Source organism: Schistocerca nitens, chromosome 5 (genome assembly GCF_023898315.1).
Source record: "Schistocerca nitens isolate TAMUIC-IGC-003100 chromosome 5, iqSchNite1.1, whole genome shotgun sequence".
Classification (NCBI taxonomy): domain Eukaryota; kingdom Metazoa; phylum Arthropoda; class Insecta; order Orthoptera; family Acrididae; genus Schistocerca; species Schistocerca nitens.
The window spans coordinates 141,629,099-141,651,336 of NC_064618.1; the positions used below are offsets into that span (position 1 = coordinate 141,629,099).

Here is a 22,238-nt window from a genome sequence, read left to right on the forward strand (position 1 = left end):
GAAAGAAAGTTCTGTTCGGAAAAAAACTGGTACTTACGACATGAGCCGTTCTGTCCTACGATGGTAATCTGTCTGTTAACGCAACACGAGAGGTTCAGTGCGTCTGTCACTCATTCTTAAACATCCTGTCGTTCAATTTATCAAAGAATAACGAATTATTGTCAACAGATCTGGCAGCTCTCTGATTTGGTCATAAGCATGGGACGCATGCTGCTGTAACGAGATCACGTTGTCGATTGCTGTGGAGTAATCCAATGGCTTCAAATAGCTCTAAATTTAAGGCATTAAGGCCGGGAAAACAATGAGGTGATGCTACCGGACCTTCTCAATCAACCATTCGCCAATTAAAAGTTTGTGTTTAGTTGTATCTTACGAGGCGCAGAAAACGGTGTGGTGCCAAATCGTTAAATTATATCCGTTGTTTTTCTACTAGAATACGTTCTCCAAAAGCGCAGGTAATTTATCGCCAGAAATTGATGATCAACAGTTTCTGTCAATATGGCCTAAGTTGTATGACCCTATGAGCCTGATACATACACACACACACACACACACACACACACACACACACCCTTCACACATACTAGTATCAAGGGCAACCTTATGCCTTGTTTGCATGTTCTCTCGCGGATTTGCATCTGCCTGGAAATGGCTGCTGTGGACATTTATTATCCCACTCGGTGTGAATCACACTGCGATCGGAAATATCGTGCAAGTTTCGAACTACGGATCTTGTGCGCAACGTCTTAACATTTTTAGATAAGCTTACATGGTATGGTGATGTGGGCTGGTAGCTTCTACAGGCTATAAGTGATGTGGGTAAAGTAACTATGCACTGCAGACGTCACCACACAAGATTATGCTTTATGTCTTCAGCAGCTCCCGGTCTTGGCACACAGTTGTTTCGTGATCATATTTTCTAGTCGCAACACTTGCTTTTCCGTATAAGGCATGTGAACTGTGCAATGAGTACGGTGATCTTTTGCTCTTGATGCCAATGATCCTGTGCGCAAGTCGCTGTGCATCATGCTGAACTTCTTTTTCAGCGTGAACGAGACGTTCAGGATTTCGTTTGTCATACATGACACGCGTCTCGTTCGTTAAAGCCAATCAGAACACTACGTCAGCCATGTACCACGCGGAATAGTGAGCTCCATTTCACTATTTACGTTGTTCACCATCCATGGCATCTTTAACCTTGTGTGGCCTTCGCAACATGAGTACTGTACATGCGAAATGTCTGATGTAGGAGGCAGTTATAAGTGCTATGCCTGACAGCAACATCACAGTCACAAATCGAAGTACAGGGACAAACAGGTCCAATGCGAAATGAGGAATAAATGTCAGCACATAAATTTCGCACATCACTGAATAATAGTCGTTTTCGACACAAGTACAAAGGTCCATATCTCAAGAAATACACTGCCATACAAAAAAAGTGAGGCACCCATAAGACATTGTTGGACATCAATGTAACTTCGTACACAAACACACCATCAGCGTTTGTGTGAATGTTTACAGCTCGAATTCAATGTGACACAGCAAAACGGCCACCAGAGTGCTTAGTGTTTTTTATTTGCCTTGGAAAGGTGTATAAGGGGCGTTATCAGCGTCAGATCTTGCTTAACTATTGGGAAGAACACATAGCTGCTGCGTACTCGTATGGGGCAGCATTATCAGCAACTTACAGAGTTTGTGGGTTTCCAGTTGGCCGGCTGGTCGAATCGTGTAATACTGAGCTCTCAGATGCAACAGTGGCCCAGTGTTGGAACGCGTGGGAATCAGAGGTCAGGCACATTATTCGTCAAGGTCTGGTCGATCATGTCCGACCACCATAAGGGAAGATCACTGTACTGTACACCAAACACATCATTACCCCTTCACATCTGTGCCTCCCATCCGAAACGAGTAATGGGATCCATGAAACATTATGCGTTGTCCCTCAGAGATCAGCAGCATCCGGCCTAGGAAATTACCGCCCCGTGCACAGGCTGCCGTTAACACCACAACACAAAAAAACAAACAAACGCCATCCGTATATGCCTTGAAGGCCCAACGGTACCGCCGGCCCGTGTGGCCGAGCGGTTGTAGGCGCATCAGTCTGGAACCGCGCGACCGCTACGGTCGCAGGTTCGAATCCTGCCTCGGGCATAGATGTGTGTGATGTCCTTAGTTACATTTAAGTAGTTGTAAGTTCTAAGGGACTAATGACCTCAGATGTTAAGTCCCATAGTGCTCAGAGCAATTTGAACCCAAAGGTACCCTTCCATTCGGGAGGACGACGGTTCAGTCCCGCGTCCGGCCCTCCTGATTTAGGTTTTCCGTGATTTCCCTAAATCGCTCCAGCCAAATGCCGGAATGGTTCATTTGAAAGGGCACGGCCGACTTCCTTCCCTGTCCTTCCCTAATCCGATGAGACCGATGACCTCGCTGTTTGGTCTCTTCCCCCAAACAACCCAACCAACCCAACGGTACCGCCCGATTACCGTGTCATTCTCAGCCCTTAGGCGTCACCGGATGCAGATATGAAGGGGCGTGCGGTCAGCGCACCACCCTCCCGATCGTCGTTTTTGTGACCGCAGCCGCTACTTCTCAGTCAAGTAGCTCCTCAATTGGCCTCACAAGGGCTGAGTGGACCACGCTTGCCAACAGCACTCCTGTATTTTGGAGAGGCAAGTGTTTCTGCTGATGTCATTGTTTGGAGAGCTGTTGGGTACGAGTTTAGGTCGCGGTACGTGTTTATGTGAAATGTCTGTGTGATGTTGACGTACTACCGTGGCCTGGAAGATCCCCATAACTGTCCGCGCGATAGGACATAATACGGGGCCATCTCTGACGTCATACCGAGCGAGGTGGCGCAGCGATTAGCACACTGGACTCGCATTCGGGAGGATGTCGGTTCAAACCCGCGTCCGGCCATCCTGATTTAGATGTTCCGTGCTTTCACGAAATCGCTTCAGGCAAATGCCGGTATGGTTCCTTTGAAAGGGCACGGCCGATTTCCTTCCCTGCTCAAATCTTGTGCTCTGCCTCTAATGACCTTGTTGTCGGCGGGACGTTAGACACTAATCTCCCACTGGTCCTCGGACGTCACCTTCGTCTCTGTGCCAGTATCCAGGAAACCAAGAACCAGTTACAATAATTGTGGGCCAGCATTCCTCAGAAGAGAACACCCTTCCTGAGCGAATTAGTGCATGCATACAGGCCATAAAGGGTGCAACGTCATACTGGGAATTGGGCTCGTTCTGCCAAGTTCTCTGTAAATTTGACTGGGTTGTGTAATTGCTGAAATAACATTACCTATCCTCTCAAGCCCGTGAAGTTTCATTTCGTTTCCTCCTCCTCCTCTGTTGAGTTCTTCACCCTTTTTATCAGACAGTGTGTTTGCTGTGGACATTCGTTTTTAGGTCTCCATTGTAGTTATGAGTAGTACTGTGACCTGTATGAAGACGTGATAATTTTTCTAAACATCCTGTACAAACTGTTAGGTCGTTCATCTGAGAAAGCAGTGTATAGCGGTCCCGTTTGGTGAGTGTTTAAATTTGATGGATTGGTGGCCTTATCTTCTGACTAACACTGACGCTTGTTCTACCGTTTGGTGCTTTGTGTATCAAGAGTGTAACGTAGTCTCTGGATGTTGTACCAATAATTTAATATTCTACATGGATACACTTGAAAATTAGACAATCTTGAAAACGGTAGTGGAACAAATAAATACGCTGAATGCAGAAGGGGTGGTTTAATAAACTTTGATAATTCATATATAGTAACAGCAGCGAAATAAATGAAACCAATAAAGTACTCTTTATAATACTGTTAGTGGCCTTCCCCGGCATCGCGTGGCCACCACTAAGTATCTATCGCCGAACGACTCGTTTATAATATGCAGTGTGGAGTGAGATGTCGTGATGTGCATTGGATTCTTGAGACCGCATAATCCTCGTTTTTTACCAATCGAGAGAGACTCGACTGTTTTCAGGCATTTTTATCCGTATATAAAAGGAACCAAAATGTAACAGGTAGGCACCCAGATCGAAAAGCAAACACAGTAATTTCGCTTAACCAAAAACAGATAAATGAAATCTATCGAAAGAAGGAAAGCAACCTCAGTTTTAACACACAAAGCGAAACCAGTAAATCGATATATCCTACATAGTAAATTCACTGTCGGTTTTTGTTCGTAATGAATTTTTAATAACCCTGAATGTCCGGAACTTCTGTACAGTGTCACCATTTTTGTGTACAGTGTCACCATTTTTGTAAAAGAGCCTTACAGGCAGTGTGGGATCCGTGCTGGTGGAGTCACGTTGGGCGTCTCGAATGCAAACTCAGACACAGCAATTTACCGCGCGTCTCTTGGTGTGACTATTACAGCACCATCTATTAAACTTTTTTGCTCAGTGACGTTTCCCCCGGTATCAATAATATGCTGTTGAAATTTTACGTCATTATGAGTAGTGCTTCTCTTCCTAGAGCGTTTTGAAACATCTTCAATTATGGACACCTGTATTTAGGAGGAAGCAACGTAATGGTTGACTTACCTAGGAAGTTACGCTCTTAGAATTGTAACTGTAATCGACGTCATGATCCACAACGCCTCTCATGTAGCTGGTGTTGCCATAAGTCGCGGTTCTCGCTAGATGTAACGATTTTTAGAGATAACATGATCCGACTGTCGCAAGTCTTTCGCTGGACGCCAAATGTTGGGACCTACGGGAACTGCTAACTTTTATGTCGTCTCGTCGTCCCTGTAGAGCTGTATCATGGAAAGCAAGGAAAGAATGTTGTTCACTGGCCATTATCCTCTTTCTGTAACACAAACTGCACACATGTGTTAATTGGGTTCTTTATTTATAAGCATAGAAAGTTACGTGTCTCACAAAACCCGTTATGGTACAAACTATTCTATATAGTCCCCATTAACGTCACTGCTGGTGAAGTTCGAAGTCCCCTATGTACACTATTATGATTTCTATGTGCTGCCTGGCCCTTACTTAGCGGCAGAGATAGCTGCTACTGCGATTGCCGCTGGGCTGCGACTGATGACACTCGAACTTACTCGGTGCAACAGACTCGCCCTCCAATCGGCGGCAGCGATCCTAAATACTGGCGGACGAGAGGGCGTTGGCGGCGCGTTTCCTGCGAGTTTGTTGTTGGTCTCTATCTATCGTGCCGCATTGTGTGCTGGCGCCACCTTACGCCAGCACACTAACAATTCGAAATATAATGTACATTCATTTAAAAAATGGTCGAGTACATGGAAGTTTCGAAGTTAACATCTCAGCCTGTGGCTGCAGCTCGTGATCTAGTGGCTAGCGTTGCTACCTCTAGATCTCGGGGTCCCGGGTTCGATTCCCGGCCAGGTTGGGGTTTCCTCTGTCTTCATCATCATTGTCATCATCATCATCATCATTCGTGACAGTGGTTAGACTGGAATGTGAAAATAAATGGGCTGTTTGAAAATTGGGACTTTGTACGGGCTCTGATGAATGTGCAGTTGAGCACCCTGCAAACCAAACAGCATCATAATCTCAGCCTATCGGTGGCAGTAAACAAAGGAGGTTATAATATGGTTCTGCACGAGGACGCGATCAGCTCACGAACTAAGTGGATGTCTCAGAGCAGGATCGAACTGTTAGTTTCGCAAACACTCACCCACCTGGCTCCGATTGTTGCATTATTAGCTTACGCCGCTGTATTCTAAGCAGTTTTTCAGCTTTACTCCCTCGTTCTCAAGTCATTCACTCATTCGCATAATTGGAGATGTAGGTATAACTGGTAAATAATTTATAGAACCTGTATAAATTTCGAAACACAGGGCAATATAAGTAATTTGAATGATCCATTTGTTGATTGTGTACACTGAGATGACAGTCATGAGATAGCGATTTTCACATATAGAGATGGCGACAGTATCGTGTAGGCAAGGTATGAAAGGGTGGTGCATTGACGGAGCTGTCATTTGTACTCAGGTGGTTCATGTGAAAAGGTTTCCCATGTGATTATGGCCACCGACGGGAATTAACTGACCTTGAACGCGAAATGGTAGTTGGAGCTACTTGCATAGGACACTCCATTTCGAAAATCGTTAAGGAATTCTATATTCCGAGATCCACAGTGTCGAGAGTGAGCCGAGAATACCAAATTTCAGGCATTACCTCTCAATATCGACAATGCAGTGGGCGACAGCCTTCATTTAACGACGCAGAGCAGCGGCGCTTACGTAGAGGTGTCAGTAGTAACGGACAAGCAACCGCAGAAATCGACGAACGTATTTGTTAGGACAGTGCGGGGAAATTTGGCGTTAATTCACTATGCAGCAGATGACCGACGGCAATGGCTGTGCCAACAGCACGACATCGCCTGCAACGCCTCCCCTGGGCTCGTAAGGCAGATTGGGTTTAACGTCCCGTCGACATCGACATCAGTAGTAACGGAGCGCAGGCTCGGGTGGTGTCAAGGATGGGGAAGGAAATCTGCCGTTCCCTTTCAAAGGAAACATCCCGGCATTTGCCTGGAGCGACTTATGGAAATCGCGGGAAACCTAACCGGCTGCTGTGGTCGAGCGGTTCTTGGAGTTACAGTCGGGTACCATGCGGCTGCTACTTGTCGCAGCTTCGAATCCTGTCTCGGGCATGGATGTGTGTGATGTCCTTAGGTTAGTTAGATTCACGTGGTACTAGTCTAGGAGACTGATGACCTCAGATGTTAAGTCTCATAGTGCTTAGAGCCATTTTGACCTGAAAACCTAAATCTGCGTGACCGGACGACCTGCCGAATAGAAGTCCAGTGTGCTAACCACTCCGTCGCCTCGCTCGGTTCCTGGGCTCGTAACAACATCGGATGGATCCCAGCCGACTAGAAAACTGTGTCCTGGTGAGAGGAGTCCCGATTTCAGTTGGTAAGAGCTCATGGTTGGGTTAGTGTGACGCAGGCCCCGCGAAGCTATGGACCCAGGTTGTCAACAAGTCACTGTGCAGTCTGTTCGTGGTTCCATTATATGGAATTCGCTGGTTCCTTTGTAAGTTCGGCTACTTCGAGACTATTGGCAGCCATTCATGGACGTCATGTTCCTAAATAATAATGGAATTTTTGTCGATGTGCCACGTTACTGGACCAGAATTGTTCGCGATTGGCTTGAAAAATATTCTGGACAATTGGAGCGAATGGGTTGGCCACCCAGATCGCCCGAAATGAATCCAATTGAAAATTTATGGGACATAATCGAGAGATCAGTTCATGCACAAAACGCTGCACCTGCAACACTTCCACAATTATGGACGGCTGTAGAGGCAGCATGGATCAATATTTCTGCAGGGGACTTCGAACGACCTGTTGAGTCCATGCAACGTCGAGTTGCTGTACTACGCCGTGCAGAACGAGGATTGACATGATATTAGGAGGTATCCCATAACTTTTCTCACCTTGATCGTATCTACACGAACAAGCCTAAATAGCTACCCGTCTGCCGAGCGAGGTGGCACAGTGGTTAGCACACTGGACTCGCATTCTGGAGGACGACGGCTCAATCCTACATCCGGCCATCCTGATTTAGGTTTTCCGTGATTTTCCTAATTCGTTTCAGGCAAATCCCGGGATGGTTGCTTTGAAAGGGCACCGCCGATTTCCTTCCCCATCCTTCCCTAATCCGATGAGCCCGATGACCTCGCAGTTTGGTCTACTCCCCCAAATCAACCCAACCGAACCCCTAAATCGCTTCAGGCAAATACCGTGATGGTTCCTTCGAAAAGGCACGGCCGATTTCTTTCCCTATCTTACCAAATCCGAGCTTGTGCTTCTTCTCTAATGACCTCGTTGTCGACGGGACGTTGAACGCTAATCTCCTCCTCCACCAACCTGTCTTACTTTAGAAATTTTCAATAATATTCTTGCAGTTGTTTATATTGCAGAATGGTTCTGGCAGTTGTAATCACCGAAATGACATGGCGTAGTCCCTCATCCCCGAAGTTTCATTCCGTTTCCTCCTTTCATTCTTGGTGCTGCCCTTTCCATGTCAGACAGCATATGAGGTGAGGCACCGCTCTTCGTTGTTATGTCCTCTCATTCCCTTCCCCCTTCAGTCCTATGTGGTAAGTCTCCCACACGGAGCAGCAATACACAAGTATCAGTCGGGCGAAGGTTCTGTAAGCTGTCTCCTTAGCACGTGCAGGATTCTTCCAATGAATCTCAGTCTGCCATTTGACTTTCCTACGATTAGTTTCAAGTGCTCGTTTCACTTTAAATCGCTCCGTTCGCATACTCTCAGACATTTACTGGGCGTGACTGCTTCGTGCGCCTGTTCGACAGTCATACAAAACGGGTGTTTTGCCTATTTAAGCGCAACCCGTCACATCTCTTGAGCCTCATCTGCGAGTGACTGCGACCCAGTGTAGGCCTCCTACAGCAGTGTGCTCGCAGGAGGTCAGGTGGATCCGTGTGCGGCGGCACTGCAGACTGCGTGAGCCGCAGGCAGAGCAGTCAGGGCGAGTGAGGACCTGCTGTGCACGCAGTGCGTGTTCCCGCCTGCTGACGCCCGGGGCGCGGCTGCCCCACGCCAGCACACACACGCCTCTGCCCGTGGAACAGGCCGGCCAGTGGCGAGCGGCGGTGTGAATCACGGGCGCGGTTTGGCCGCCAGGCAGGCGGACTGCTAGGCGGCTAGAGCCAGAGAGCGCTCCCCACGCCTACGCTGGCAGCTCGCGGAACCATATTAAGCGGTCTCCGTCTGATGCGGGGAACCTAATGGTGCAATTCGGAGTGACGTGGACTTCCGGCCGTTGGTGCAGTGCGCGATTTGCCTTCAGACAGCTCACTGCCGGCTAGAGCTGGAAAAGCGACTACACTGTCTGATCAAAGGTATCCTGCCGCCTCCACCCCCCCCCCCCATCAAAAAAAAATACTAAAAAAGTTGAGGGATAGGTTCGTTAAACATAAACAACTAAACATATCTAGTAAAAATGGGCTCTTATAGAGCCCAAGAGCCCATTTTTACTAGATACTACCATAAGAGATATGAGCACATGCTCATCTTCGGTACTATGAAACACATCTCTTCAACTGCGAAGATCTTTGTTTTCCATATTCTGGATGGAGTAAGTACTTACCAGAACAACAAAAAGTCAAGTAAGTATGGGGTCTAAAACGCGTACTTTAAAACCTGTGATAATTTTTCATCTTGGCTAATATGAAACACATCTCTTCAATTGAACAAGTGCTCATCCACATTAAAGCCCATGTTTACTAACTTTTTTCTTACTTTGGTCCATGCTACCTTGTCCCAAAATATGAAAAGCAAAGAGTTTGCATTAGAAGAGATATGTTTCATAATATCGAAGATGGACAAGTACTCATCTCTCTCGCTGTTGTTGTTGTTGTCTTCAGTCCAGAGACTGGTTTGATGCAGCTCTCCATGCTACCCTACCCTGTGCAAGCCTCTTCATCTCCGAATAACTACTGCAACCTACATCCTTCTGAATCTGCTTAGTATATTCATCTCTTGGTCTCCCTCTACAATTTTACCCTCCACTTTTCCCTCTACTAAATCGGTGATCTCTTGATGCCTCAGAACGTGTCCTACCAATCGATCCCTTCTTTTAGTCAGGTTGTGTCACAAAGTCCTCTTCTCCCCAATCCACAAAGTAAGTTCCGTTTCTGTTTCTATCTGCGGCAGCGCTATGATCGCAGTTCCGAGCATGCGCAGCAGTTACTCTGACTCAAGGAGAAGATATGTACGCCATTTTCAGATCGTTGCTGCCGACATGTGCTTTGTAGTGCTTCTTTATAATGTCAGCCGTAATTGAAAATGCCGCCGCCTGTGAATCAGATCTGTGATTCGTTTTCTAAATGCAAAGAAAGTTAAACCAAAGGAAATTCATCGGCAAACCTGCGAGGTTTACGGGCAACATGCTATGAGTGATTCATTGGTTAGAAGATGGGTCAGACTGTTCAATAAAGGACGTGATCAAGTGCACGATGAGGAACAAAGTGATGAAATGGTTCACTCAATTGAAGAGAAGATTAACCACACCGTAGATTTACACTTAGTGCCCTTGCTATGGAAGTTCCGCAAATCTCACGATTACTAATTCATGAAATTGTTACTGAAAAACTGAAATTTCGAAAACTTTGCTCACGTTGGGTACCCAAAATTCTTACTGAACAACACATGGGTATTACACTTCAGTTTTTGACACGCTACAATGAAGAAGGCGACGGCTTTCCTTCTCGGGTAGCCACGGGGAATGAAACATGGTTAGCGTACGACACTCCTGAAACAAAACGACAATCAGTGGAATGGAGGCGCGCTTCATCCCCAACGAAGGTTAAGCCTAAGCAAATCTTGACACCTCGAACAGTCATGTGCACCGTTCTTGGGAAAGAAAAGGCATTTTGCTGATTGATTTCTTACCACGAGGCCAAACAATCAATGCACATGGTTACTGTGAGACCATTAAGAAACTGCGCCGCGCCGCGGCATTTTCAATTACGGCTGACATTATAAAGAAGCACTACAAAGCACATGTCTACAGCAGCGGTCTGATAATTGCGTACATGTCTTCTCCTTGTGTCAGAGTAACAGCCGCACATGCTCGGAACTGCGATCGTAGCGCTGCCGCGGATAGAAATAGAAACGGAACTTAATTTGTGGACGACCCTCGTGTATTCAGCACCTCCTCATTAGTTACGTGATCTACCCATCTAATCTTCAACATTCTTCTGTAGCACTACATTTCGAAAGCTTCTATTCTCTTCCTGTCTAAACTATTTATCGTCCATGTTTCACTTCCATACATGGCTACACTCCACCCAAATACTTCCAGAAAAGAGTTCCTGACACTTAACCCTATTCTCGATGTTAACAAATTTCTCTTCTTCAGAAAAGCTTTCCTTGCCATTGAAAGCTTACATTTTATATCCTCTTTACTTCGACCATCATCTGTTATTTTGCTCCCCAAATAGCAAAATTCAGCTACTACTTCAAGTGTCTCATTTCCTAATGTAATTCCCTCAGCATCACCGGATTTAATTCGACTACATTCCATTATTCTCGTTTTGCTTTTGTTGTTATTCATCTTATATCCCCATTTCAAATCACTGTCCATTCCGTTCTTAAGGTATGCATCTTAGAGCCCTTGTTTACTAGACATTTCTTCCTTGTTTTGGTGCAAGGAACCTGTCCGTAAAGTTTGCCGCTGTTTTCTTGTTTTGTTTCTTGCGTCACACTGCGTAACAAGTAATTGTACATTAGGTGTCACGAGAGGCAGTATAAAAGTAGGCTGGGGGTTTGTCTTGTGAGTAGACAGCGTGTGACAGCGGAATCGATCGGTCAAGATGAAAGGGTACAGTACCGCCCGACATTGAAAATAGGTACAACATACTTCATTATTTTTGTCAGAACAACACATTTTTTTTGTAAAATAACTCAATTTCAATTAATACAGCGAAGCCGGATACCAGTGTAGGAAAGAATGACAATTTATTTATTTAATTGATCACATGTGCACTCCCACAAAATAAATCCCTACATCCAGTTTGGTGAGATCTGTGAAATGAATGAATGTATGGTCGTCTGATAACCGCAGATAGTGAATGTGAATATATGATCATCTTTGAGACGATCCTTTGGCCACTTTCGGTGGGACCAAAGAGAAGAAATTTACCTGAGCTTTGAGCACCTGAAATGTGGTTGACCAATACGGTAGCAAGGTGCTCCCCCACTTCGGCAGAGGTGCGAGAGAACCTGAAGAACGGCCATGTTTCAGCACTCTGCCGCTGGATCTTGTGCTGTTAAGACCTGTCTTAGTTGTGCTCCGTAAAGACAAAAGAGTGGAGACATGGTATGCATGTGGAATATTTAAGAGTAGTTTGAAATAATAATTTCTCTATTTCAGGAACTTTTGTGGGGAGAATTAAATGTCAGGCAGGTAATATTAATGGGTTCGTAGTAATCTTCGGAAGTGACCAACGGTCACAATGAAACCACGTGTAGCAATAAGTTGAAATACTTCCGTGTGCTTAAGTTAAGCTGAATTACTAGTGTGTGTACTATAAGTTGAAATATTTAAGAAATAGCATGTGCAGGACTTGAAATTAGAGGCGATTACTTCCACGTGGTGAGTACTGTGTGAGTCTCAATCTGTGTATGAGACAAAGGATGTGTGTGTGATGAATATGTTCTTAATATTACTTTGCGAGATGTGTTTCCGTGATTCAAACTATAACACTCTGAGAGAGAAACAAGGTGAGTCAGCCGTCTATCCAGCAACGCCACTTGGCTTGCATTGCACAGGAAGACGTGCATATATCTCCAGAGTTCATAGTAGGAAAGTAGAATTACGAAGTGGGGCAGTGTCGTGTGAAACTGGGATAAATATTAATTGAAGTGGGAAAGCTGAAAGTGATAACGTTGTGACTATTCCCTGTGTAGTATTTCATGTTGTAGTGTGGTGTATGTCATGTAATTTAAGTATGTGCGGTTTGCATGGGAGAGTAGCAAGGTAGTTCAGAGGTAGTGGGTTATGCGTGTTCCTATTGTTCTGCTCGGTCTGGAGGAAAGTTTCGTGATGATGATTGTGAGAGTCGAAGTGTGAGAAATAATAAAAGATCCACCATCCTATCCAGAAAGTGCACTCTAGCGTTAAATAATTACGAGACCATAAGATAGAGATTCACCAATGTAAAGCCATGCCCACTGGGCGGAATTTCTCATGTGTTATTGTTGTAGATTATAGAATTTGTGTGTTAAGGTTATAGAATTTATCGGAATAAATAAGATAGTGAAAAGAAAAAGATTGGTGGCCTTTTCCTTCGAATTGTATGTTGTCATGATATCCAGAATTTATAATGTGTGCGCCATTCATATTCAGTGCCATGGCCACGTGTTGATAAAAGCCGTTAAATAAAAAGAAAGGAAAATGTGGTATTGCCAGTGCGTAGTGAACAGTCAGAGTTCTGTAAATTACTGATAGTCAGATGTGCGTTTCCGTTGCGTATTATTCATACAGGGGGATAATTTGTAACTTAATTGTGAGTACGAGAGTTCATGTTACTCGATAAATAAGAATGAATCCACTCGCTTGGCAGACCACTCATCTTGCAGGCCTCACTGCTTGATCCCACAGTATGAGCAAGGCATGTGGGTGCCTCTCAAATAGATATGCGTGATTTCGAAAGGTGGCTGGTAATTGGATGTCACAAGAGTAAGAATACCATCAGCACATTCGACCCTTATAAATCTGTCCAAGTGTGATGTTGTGAAGTGGAGAGGCGAAGGAGCAACCACATATAAACTTCGTATACTGACGAACAAGGTCTGTCGCGCGTTGCTGAGGGTGGTTCTAAAAAATCAACCTAAGTCAGTGGAAGGAATCGCTAGCGAGTTCCAAAGTGCTACCAGCGGACAACTGCCAGAAAGTCTGTCGGGAAGTAATTAAAAACAATGGGGTACAATCATCGAGCGTTTCCTCAAAAGGCACAAATTTCTGTAGTCCAGTGGTCCAACCTGATGGTAATTAAGGTAATTCCTGTACCCTAATGGACAAAAGTAAATTTTCTGAGGGGTGAAAACAAATGATATCGATTGTGTTTGTCATGAAAGTAAATTAACTTTTTAAATATTTCTACTATTATCACTATTTCATAATACTCTATTGTTGGTTACGGAAGTGTGTTCGTATATTTCACTTTGTAGCCAAAACTATTCACTGAAGACCAATCGCTTTTACGTTTGGGAATAGCTGTTTGCATTTGGCCTGACCGACGTACCATGGGCTAGACCACTGCTGTTTGAATTTGGTCCAACGTATGTACCATGGGCCAGGCCAGTGCTGTTTATATTTGGCCTGACCGACGTACTACGGGCTAGCCCCGTGCTTTTTGCATTTGGCCCAATTGACGTACTGTGGGCTAGGTCAATGTTTGCATTTGTCCCGACTGACATACCATGGGCTAGGCGCATGCTGTTTGCATTTGGCCCAGCTGACGTGCCACAGACCAGGCTCATGATCACCACGTTCGGCCTGAATAGTGAACCACGAGTCTCACATGTGGTTGCAGGTTGAGGGATTAATAAGACAAATGCCCCCATTTGTGGGGAGTTATACTGGAGGGTTTTCGGAAGCGGAAGGGCGGATTCGGTGGCGGGGCCGCGACAGAGGTGGTTGGAGTTGTGAATCAGAGCGCAGGCTGGGACGCGCGCCCCCCGCCGCCGCCGCCGCTGCCCCCGTGCGCCGCTGGCGTGCCTCCCGAATTAGCGGAGGCCGCTGGCGCTGCCGCCGCCGCAGTCTGCAGTCTGTTCCCGGCGGTCGCCGACGTCGCAGCCAACCAGACAGCTCTCTGCAGGCAGCCGCGGCGCGAGGCACGCGTGAGTACGCCGGCACCGCCCCAGCAGTCGCTCCCACACACAAAGAAGCGCAGCGAGGCCCGGTTCACATTTTAAACATTTTACGCACGACGCGTGTCGAAGCTCCCATCTCTGTCTTCAGGAACATCACTGCACGGTCTGCTACGGTGCCTGATCGATGTTGTTTGGGTATTACGGCTGGACGTATTAAAATTACCTACACGAGCGAGGATGATATATTTGTGCGTCCAGGAAAGATGCCATAATATTGCTTCAAATGGCTCTGAGCACTATGGGACTTAACTTCTGAGGTCATCAGTCCCCTAGAACTTAGAATTACTTAAACCTAACTAACCTAAGGACATCACACACACATGCCCGAGGCAGGATTTGAACCTGCGACCTTAGCGGTCGCGCGGTTCCAGACTGTAGCGCCTAGAACCGCTCGGCCACCGCGGCCGGCGCCGTAATATTGTTCACAGTCACTCTAACCCATATGTTACACCCGACGGTGACGAATAAAGCTTCGAAAGGCGTCGTGCATCAACTAACAAACTAGACTGTACCTGACTGGGGTGTAAAATCTGTACTTTTCCCATTACTGTTTCACATGAACGCGTTAAACCTAACCCCATTATGTTTGCTAGCCAAGTAAACATTAAATTCAGTTTTTTGCCATTAGGGCAAGAGTAGAATGGGCTACGCTATTCAACGAACACAATAGCTTCAAAAGAATATGGTACTGGCCTCTTCAACTGCGCATACCATAGATCCTTATATCCCGTCTTAGATGGAAAGACAATGACACCATTAATAGATCGAGTGCAAGTAATATATCAACAAAACGAAATACCAGTACCTTCTACAATTACTACCCTGACTTGATGTTAATCGGCGAAAAGGTCAGTTTTGCATGACTAAGCGATTGCCGAACATTCAGTGGAAGCAGTCACACGCATTACATGTCTGAAGTACGCATGCGCAGCGATTTAAGGTGGAACACCTATCTGAAACTAATCTTGGGAAACGTCGATGCCAGATTGAGATTCCTTGGAAGAACGCTCCACCCACGAAACAGGTAGCTGGCAAAATACTAAAGCAATGCCCGTCCAGGACCGTTACCACACAAGCGGCCCTCGCACACTCAGTATTATCAACAGAATACTAGTGTCTCAGTACGTTGCGCGAAAGCGCGACCCAACAACGGTACAATATTATTGCGCAATATCTATGTCCGGAACGCGTCAGAACACTTCTTTCTTAGCGAACATGTCGACGCTCGACAACGTGGACGTCTGCTGCAACTGAGCTGGTTGCATTGCAAAACAAAGTAGAAATTACGCGTAACGAGGGAAACAAGTCTGAGAAGATTTCTTTAAACACTTCAGCGGTCCAGGAACTCGTTATAGCAGCGTGAATCGTGAACCACAACAATTTTTTTACAAATTAAATAAGTGAACTGTGTAATTTATCATGTAGTTCTCAACTGTAACAACAGCATAAAAACAAGTTAAGACACTTCCGCTGATTGATACTGAAGTGTTGACAGAAGAGCCAACACCGTATTGCTAGAGGAGGCCGAAATGCACGCGTTTAATTACACGCTGACTGGCGTGAGGTCTGGAACAGGACAATGTCTTGAGAATTGCAAATAAAGTACGTAGATGATGTAATGGCTCTGATCACTATGGGACTTAACATCTATGGCCATCAGTCCCCTAGAACTTAGAACTACTTAAACCTAACTAACCTAAGGACATCACACAACACCCAGCCATCACGAGGCAGAGAAAATCCCTGACCACGCCAGGAATCGAACCCGGGAACCCGGGCGTGGGAAGCGAGAACACTACCGCACGACCACGAGCTGCGGGCTAGATGATGTAATACTTAACTTTAATCCATAATTGGTGTACATTGCTCTTGACTGTACATGCTTCAATATAAATATCAATTGAATACGGCGCCTTGCTAGGTCGTAGCAAATGACGTAGCTGAAGGCTATGCTAACTATCGTCTCGGCAAATGAGAGCGTGATTGTCAGTGAGCCATTCCTATGAACGTCGGCTGTACAACTGGGGCGAGTGCTAGTAAGTCTCTCCAGACCTGCCGTGTGGCGGCGCTCGGTCTGCGATCACTGACAGTGGCGACACGCGGGTCCAACGTATACTAATGGACCGCGGCCGATTTAAAGGCTACCACCTAGCAAGTGTGGTGTCTGGCGGTGACACCACAGATACCTCACGTGATCTTATGTCTGGTGTGTGACAACTGTTGCAAGAAAATAAACAAGTTGCTCACTGGACATCTGAGCTGCTCTCAGTTGCGAATTTTGACAACTGCTGCAAGTAAATCTGCTTACATGACATCGTGATCTTTTGTTTCCTCTGCAACAAGGTACCTAGCGTTTCCTGATCAATCAAGAATTTCATTTCTTCGAAGTAGCACATGGTGCTTTCATAATACATCTTCTCGCCCGCTTTCTGATCTTTTGTCATCTAGTATTTTTAATGGAGTGTGAAAGATGGTACGTTGAGTATCAGACACATTCACATAAACAATATTTGCTTTTGTTTCTGCATCTTTTTTATGAAGTAACTTCAAACTTGCTAAGTCTTCCCTTAACTTTGCTTTTTTTATTATTTCAAAGCAGAAAATCATAAAAAAAGTCTATAAAATCTTGTTCATTGTACACAATACTGAAGCACAGTTTGTTGAAGCACTGAGCACATCTCGTCCAAATATTTAAAATATTCGCTCTCATTATTGAAGAATAAATGAACATGTTCGAAGCAAAGGAGGGAGGCCGGCCGCTGTGGTTGAGCGGTTCTAGGCGTTTCAGTCCAGAACCACGCTGCTTCTACGGTCGCAGGTTCGAATCCTGCCTCGGGCATGGATGTGTCTGATGTCCTCCCTTTAATTAAAAAAAAAAGAGAGAGAGCGTTAGGCAACGACTGATGTAATACATTTAATACTGCTTATACTGCGAAATTAACCCTTTCCCTCGCACACATTTATTGAGTCTGCCCTATCCCACGTGGAAGGATGAATCCCACGTGATCTCAAGAGGGCGCAGGCTATTGCTGTTTATAATAAGGTTAAAAACAGTAATGTGGGAGATAGGGGCACAGTGGTCATAGAGCACGATGGCCAATTAGTATTATTTCGTTAAACTGCCGTTAGAATGCGAACCGGAGGTTGAAGGCAACAGTACTGTTGTCTTTCCACAATGCGTCAGTGCATTTAGGTTGTCGAGCGAGGAATGGCCCGCATTTAATAGTTTCTTATTAGTGAAAGTAAATTCTGCTTACTCAGTTCTTATGTTGTGTACTCCGAGAAAATGCTCTTACTAAACCGGCATTAACTGCATAAACACAGACGCCGTTGCCAATAGTAATTCCTAAGAAGATTCTTCAAGACGAATAAGATGAGGATGCCCTGTGTGGTAGGTATCTTCAATCACTGTCTCACAGCAATGCATGTCAGGTATGGATTCAATGCGTAAGTTGTACCTGTGGGACATGTATCGTGTGTTAAAAATTACTTGAAAGGACTTCTTTGTGAATCTCTGAACTGTGAAGATCCTATCGGGCATTCAGACGAAGACTGAAAATTTAGAATATACTTTCCTGCCACACTGTTGTTATAACAATGATAACACATTAAAATAAACTGTGAGTGTTAAAAACGATATATTTTGAATTAAATAACCCATTTTGTAACTAAATTAAACGATGATATCACGTGGGCCAACATGCCCAACTGCTGAACCAACATGCTCCTTGGGTGAGGTGGTTTCGCCTAAGTGCTATTACTGTACTAAATATTTTTTATGAATAGTCAAACACTGAGAAGCCTTAAATATTTATAAGTAAAGGTGCTGAAACCGTATACAAACGTTTCCACGTAGAAATACCAGTAGGAATATTTGAACTGCAAGCTCAAAAAAATCAAGAAAAGAAATGGGATACCCTGCCCCGGTCTCCCATACATAGTTATGGGTGAGAATTTCTGGCCTCACTGTTTTAGAAGATCTTAAACGAAATTTTGTCGACGAAGTCACTGGACTCGGATTCTGGACGCCGAGTATTCATAGTTTCACTATACCAGTTTATGTGACTGTGAAGATGGTACGGCCGATTTATCTGTACATCCTTGTAAATGTAAAATTCGAGTTTGCCCTGCGTCTGTAGTGCCTTTACATCGAACTCCAATAATTTCCCGGGAAAAGGGAACTTATTTGAATGAATCTGAACGGGTTCAGCAAACGTACGTAGATCGTGGGACACGCAGTTCGCCGTTCTTACACCGTACTGTGTAAGCAGCAAACTCAGTCCAACAGGTGAATTTTCTTTTACTAAATTTCTGAAAGTACTACACCGACAGATGATAATTAAGTATCTTCTTATAAACTGGATTTCCTCAAGGAATTTTAGAATCCAGTTAATCATACTGGACGCCCGAATGTTCGACGGAAGCAACTGGGTGTACCAAAAGGTGGCGCAAGAGGATTGTTAATTATCTCAGTACGCACAAACAATTTAACAGCAGCACTTTAACACTGCCTAACAACCAAAGAATCGTCGCTAGACGATGGAAGGAAAATGCAGACAGTATTTCCATTCTGTGTACTCAGTATGACTGTCTTTAAATGTGGAGGCGGGATGGCCTGTGGAGTATCTCGTGCCCCTGGCCAAGTTGTAAGTGAGAATGGCGACCAGAACGGAAACTTCCTGTTAGAATGGTGACTGATTTCCTTTCTAACTGGCAGGATGAATTTACGCCCTGTATTTCCGCTCAGTCATATTTGACATGGGTAACGATACATATTCACGAATGGTGCTTTATCATCACTAGTCAGAGGAAACTCGAAAAAAAAAATGGTTTGTGTATGTAATTGGCTTCAAATGTACCGTTCTTTAGATCACAGCGACTGAATAACAGTAGCGCTGAAAAGGTGGCAAAGAGTGCATAAATCATCACATCAAATCACAAGAACATTTCCAGAAGACTTTATCCAGACAACGGACTTGCAGAAATTCATTGGTATCAAGAAAAATTAACATGATGAGCGAGAGGGTCAGATTAACGGCTCATCATTCAGCGGCCGGCCGCTGTGGCCGAGCGTTTCTAGGCGCTTCAGTCCGGAACCGCGCTGCTGCTACGGTCGCAGGTTCGAATCCTGCCTCGGGCATGGATGTGTGTGATGTCCTTAAGTTAGTTAGGTTTAAGTAGTTCTAAGTCTAGAGGACTGATGACCTCAGATGTTAAGTCCTATGGTGCTCAGAGCCATTTGACCCATTATTCAGCGGCAGTACAGTTTGGATTTTGCTTGAGCGGCGCTTGGTTGGTCTCGGGGCTCGACGATGACTGGCCAATCGCGCCGCCATTGTTAACTTAACATATGTGGTATCGCGAATTGCAGGTAAGGCAATAATTCCTAATTTGTTGCGTTCTCTGCCGAGCAGCACATAGTGAATACTTAAACCAAAGAGCCGCCTAAATTGCACGGTTCAGTCACGTTTACCGAGCGAGGTTGCGCAGTGGTTAGCACACTGGACTCGCATTCGGGAGGACGACGGTTCAATCCCGCGTGCGGCCATCCTGATTTAGGTTTTCCGTGATTTCCCTACAATCGCTCCAGGCGAATGCCGGGATGGTCCCATTGAAAGGGCACGGGCGACTTCCTTCCCTAATCCAATGAGACCGATGACCTCGTTGTTTGCTCTCTTCCCCCAGACAACCCAACAACTCCAGTCACGTTAATGTGACCACCGTCTACGTCGACGTCAACGTGCAATAACTGCTCACAGGCGGCAGGCGGCAACACCAGCAGTGGAGGTTATATAAAGTGTGCTGCTGGGACACAGAAAACAGCGCAGTCGGTTTCGTGATGCGGAAACAGACCGATGTACCTGTCTTTCAGAAGGGCACGATCATTCGCTTTCGGGCCAAGGATGGAAGCATTTCTGAAACTACCAAGTTTGTAAACTGTTCGTATGCAAAATGGCGCTCGCCAAAACCGGCGCCGGGTCAGCTATGGTGCACGACGGCCATGGATGACAGGGCTTTAACGATATGTGTACGTAAGAGTAGATGCTCAATTGGCGGCTGGCCCCGGCGGAGGTTCGAGTCTTCCAAAAAATGGTTCAAATGGCTCTGAGCACTATGGGGCTTAACATCTGAGGTCATCAGTCCCCTAGAACTTGTGTGTTTGGCCACCTGCTAACGCAATAGAGCGGCGATTCTGCATGTCATGGATTCGACAGGTCCTTGGTCTCCAGAGGTAAGTACACAAGACGTTTACGAACCGATCACGTAATGGCAGTAAATTACGGGACGGTGGTTTGGCGGTGCGGAGTTGGCTCGCGATACCGCTGCAGATGACTTTCATCCGGCTCGAATCACGGAAACGTCGTGGCCAAGACATGCTCCACAAACCACTGAAGCGCAAATTTCAACTTGTGACACGGACAGTTATCCTGCTGAAGGATGCCACCGCTCGCAGGGAAGAATTCAGTCATGAAGGGATGCGGGAGGACCGCATTACCGTTCAGTAGTACACATCTGTCAATATCCCATGGGAGTGCTTGCTGGCTGGTGTATATGGTACCTTCGTGTGAATAATAATCGTTACTAGATGTTGAATTCTGTTGTCTGTCTCAACATTCAAGGCGGTACTACTGGGCGTTTGCCCATGTTGTCTCTATGTGGATACGAGATGGCATTACTTGCCGTTCATGTATGTTGTCCGTCTGTACACGTGAGACGGTGCTTCTGGGCCTTCAGGAACATTGTCTCTCAGTACACAAGATACAGTGTTACAGGACATTAGCGTACATTCTGTGTCTGTAACACGAAAAGTCTTTATTGGACGTTTGTGTATATGTGTCTGCGTGAGAAGACTTTACCGTAGATTTGCGTACGTTGACTCAGTACACAAAAAGGTGCTACTGGCCGTTCGAGTACGTTATCTCATCATACTCAACAGAGGACGCTACTGGCTTTTTGCACCTGTTTTCTCACTGTTCATATTAAACCCAGGCTCTTAAATTAAGGATAATGGCAGAATGTGGTGCCACACAACGTGGCACTACACAAAACTGGCGCTAATAGCTTAGGCACATAGGGAACACACACAGCACGGAACTGTAAGTCCACGGTGTTGCTGATAAGTTGAGTAAACCGTCCCGAAACACATGTGCTACAAAACGCCACGGTTTCCTGCGCATGTACCCAGACATCAGTATGGGATATGATCACCATGCACACGTACACACGCCGAACAATGGGTTGGCATACTCTGGATCAGGGGGTCGAACAGCTGTTGGGGTATAACCTCCCATTCTTCCACCAGTGCCTGTCGGAGCTCCTGAAGTGTCGTAGGGGTTTGAAAACGTGCAGCGATACGTCGACCGAGAGCATCCCAGATGTGCGCGATGGGGTTTAGGTCTGGATAACAGGCAGGCCACTCCATTCGCCTGATATCTTCCGTTTCTAGATAATCCTCCACGATGGCAGCTCGGTGGGGCCGTGCCTTATCATCCATCAGGAGGAAGGTGGACCCACTGCACCCCTGAAAAGGCGGACATACTGGTGCAAAATGACGTCCCGATACTCCTGACCTGGTACAGTTCCTCTGTCAAAGACATGCAGGGGTGTACGTGCACCAATCATAATCCCACCCCACACCTTCAAACCACGACCTCCATACGGGTCACTTTTAAGGACGTTAAGGAGTTAGTATCTGGTCCTTGGCTCACGCCAGATGAAAACCCGGCGAGAATCACTTTTCAGACTATACCTGGATTCGTCCGTGAACATAATCTGGAACCACTGTTCGAATGACCATGTACTGTGTGTTGTTGACACCAGGCTTTACGGGCTCTCCTGTGAC

General features: G+C 45.8%; 1 protein-coding gene across 2 annotated transcripts in view; it reads left to right on the forward strand.

Moving 5' to 3' along the window:
• The window catches only part of LOC126259836 (uncharacterized), a 1,293,238-nt gene that overhangs the window by 106,717 nt on the left and 1,164,283 nt on the right, over positions 1 to 22,238 (forward strand). Inside the window, exon 1 of one of the 2 annotated variants that reach the window (XM_049956887.1) lies at positions 14,289 to 14,362. The exons of the other annotated variant lie outside the window; for it this stretch is intronic. The gene's annotated coding sequence lies outside the window, so the exon portion shown is untranslated. Of the gene's footprint in view, positions 1 to 14,288; positions 14,363 to 22,238 lie in introns of those variants that run through there. 2 annotated transcript variants of the gene reach the window in all.